The sequence below is a fragment of the Aquarana catesbeiana genome, linkage group LG06 (assembly GCF_042186555.1).
Source record: "Aquarana catesbeiana isolate 2022-GZ linkage group LG06, ASM4218655v1, whole genome shotgun sequence".
Classification (NCBI taxonomy): Eukaryota; Metazoa; Chordata; class Amphibia; order Anura; family Ranidae; genus Aquarana; species Aquarana catesbeiana.
Genome location: NC_133329.1, coordinates 75,706,336 through 75,709,663, shown reverse-complemented (window position 1 = coordinate 75,709,663; position 3,328 = coordinate 75,706,336).

Below are 3,328 nucleotides of genomic sequence, written 5' to 3'. Positions count from 1 at the left end.
TGATGTAAGGAGAACAGTGCAGACTGTGATGTAAGGATAACACTGCAGATTGTGATATAAGTGGAACACTGCAGACTGTGATGTAAGGAGAACACTGCAGACTGTGATATAAGGGGAACACTGCAGACTGTGATGTAAGGAGAACACTGCAGACTGTGATATAAGGAGAACACTGCAGACTGTGATATAAGGAGAACACTGCAGACTGTGATGTAAGGAGAACACTGCAGACTGTGATATAAGAAGAACACTGCAGACTGTGATATAAGAAGAACACTGCAGACTGTGATATAAGAAGAACACTGCAGACTGTGATATAAGGGGAACACTGCAGACTGTGATGTAAGAAGAACACTGCAGACTGTGATGTAAGGATAACACTGTAGACTGTGATGTAAGGAGAACACTGCAGACTGTGATATAAGGGGAACACTGCAGACTGTGATGTAAGGAGAACACTGCAGACTGTGATATAAGGAGAACACTGCAGACTGTGATATAAGGAGAACACTGCAGACTGTGATATAAGGAGAACACTGCAGACTGTGATGTAAGGAGAACACTGCAGACTGTGATATAAGAAGAACACTGCAGACTGTGATATAAGGGGAACACTGCAGACTGTGATGTAAGGAGAACACTGCAGACTGTGATGTAAGAAGAACACTGCAGACTGTGATATAAGAAGAACACTGCAGACTGTGATATAAGAAGAACACTGCAGACTGTGATATAAGGGGAACACTGCAGACTGTGATGTAAGGAGAACACTGCAGACTGTGATATAAGAAGAACACTGCAGACTGTGATATAAGAAGAACACTGCAGACTGTGATATAAGGGGAACACTGCAGACTGTGATGTAAGGAGAACACTGCAGACTGTGATGTAAGAAGAACACTGCAGACTGTGATATAAGAAGAACACTGCAGACTGTGATATAAGAAGAACACTGCAGACTGTGATATAAGGGGAACACTGCAGACTGTGATATAAGAAGAAAACTGCAGACTGTGATGTAAGGATAACACTGCAGACTGTGATATAAGAAGAAAACTGCAGACTGTGATATAAGGGGAACACTGCAGACTGTGATATAAGGGGAACACTGCAGACTGTGATGTAAGGATAACACTGCAGACTGTGATATAAGAAGAAAACTGCAGACTGTGATATAAGGGGAACACTGCAGACTGTGATATAAGGAGAACACTGCAGACTGTTTTGTAAGAAGAACACTGCAGACTATGATATAAGGGGAACACTGCAGACTGTGATATAAGGAGAACACTGCAGACTGTGATGTAAGGATAACACTGCAGACTGTGATATAAGGAGAACACTGCAGACTGTGATATAAGGAGAACACTGCAGACTGTGATATAAGGAGAACACTGCAGACTGTGATGTAAGGAGAACACTGCAGACTGTGATATAAGAAGAACACTGCAGACTGTGATATAAGAAGAACACTGCAGACTGTGATATAAGGGGAACACTGCAGACTGTGGTGTAAAAAGAACACTGCAGACTGTGATATAAGGGGAACACTGCAGACTGTGATATAAGAAGAACACTGCAGACTGTGATATAAGGGGAACACTGCAGACTGTGATATAAGGAGAACACTGCAGACTGTGATATAAGAACACTGCAGACTGTGATATAAGGAAAACACTGCAGACTGTGATGTAAGAAGAACACTGCAGACTGTGATATAAGGAAAACACTGCAGACTGTGATATAAGAAGAACACTGCAGACTGTGATATAAGAAGAACACTGCAGACTGTGATATAAGGAAAACACTGCAGACTGTGATATAAGAAGAACACTGCAGACTGTGATGTAAGGATAACACTGCAGACTGTGATATAAGAAGAACACTGCAGACTGTGATGTAAGAAGAACACTGCAGACTGTGATATAAGGATAACACTGCAGACTGTGATGTAAGATGAACACTGCAGACTGTGATGTAAGGAGAACACTGCAGACTGTGATGTAAGGATAACACTGCAGATTGTGATATACGGGGAACACTGCAGACTGTGATGTAAGGAGAACACTGCAGACTGTGATATAAGGGGAACACTGCAGACTGTGATGTAAGGAGAACACTGCAGACTGTGATATAAGAAGAACACTGCAGACTGTGATATAAGAAGAACACTGCAGACTGTGATATAAGAACACTGCAGACTGTGATATAAGGGGAACACTGCAGACTGTGATGTAAGAAGAACACTGCAGACTGTGATATAGGGATAACACTGCAGACTGTGATATAAGAAGAACAATGCAGACTGTGATATAAGAAGAACACTGCAGACTGTGATATAAGAAGAACACTGCAGACTGTGATATAGGGATAACACTGCAGACTGTGATATAAGAAGAACACTGCAGACTGTGATATAAGGAGAACACTGCAGACTGTGATTTAAGAAGAACACTGCAGACTGTGATGTAAGGAGAACACTGCAGACTGTGATGTAAGGATAACACTGCAGACTGTGATATAAGAAGAACACTGCAGACTGTGATATAAGGGGAACACTGCAGACTGTGATGTAAGAAGAACACTGCAGACTGTGATATAAGGATAACACTGCAGACTGTGATGTAAGGAGAACACTGCAGACTGTGATATAAGGAGAACACTGCAGACTGTGATTTAAGAAGAACACTGCAGACTGTGATGTAAGGAGAACACTGCAGACTGTGATGTAAGGATAACACTGCAGACTGTGATATAAGAAGAACACTGCAGACTGTGATGTAAGGAGAACACTGCAGACTGTGATATAAGAAGAACACTGCAGACTGTGATATAAGGGGAACACTGCAGACTGTGATGTAAGGAGAACAGTGCAGACTGTGATGTAAGGATAACACTGCAGATTGTGATATAAGGGGAACACTGCAGACTGTGATGTAAGGAGAACACTGCAGACTGTGATATAAGGGGAACACTGCAGACTGTGATGTAAGGAGAACACTGCAGACTGTGATATAAGGAGAACACTGCAGACTGTGATATAAGGAGAACACTGCAGACTGTGATGTAAGGAGAACACTGCAGACTGTGATATAAGAAGAACACTGCAGACTGTGATATAAGAAGAACACTGCAGACTGTGATATAAGAAGAACACTGCAGACTGTGATGTAAGGAGAACACTGCAGACTGTGATGTAAGGATAACACTGCAGACTGTGATATAAGAAGAACACTGCAGACTGTGATGTAAGGAGAACACTGCAGACTGTGATATAAGAAGAACACTGCAGACTGTGATATAAGGGGAACACTGCAGACTGTGATGT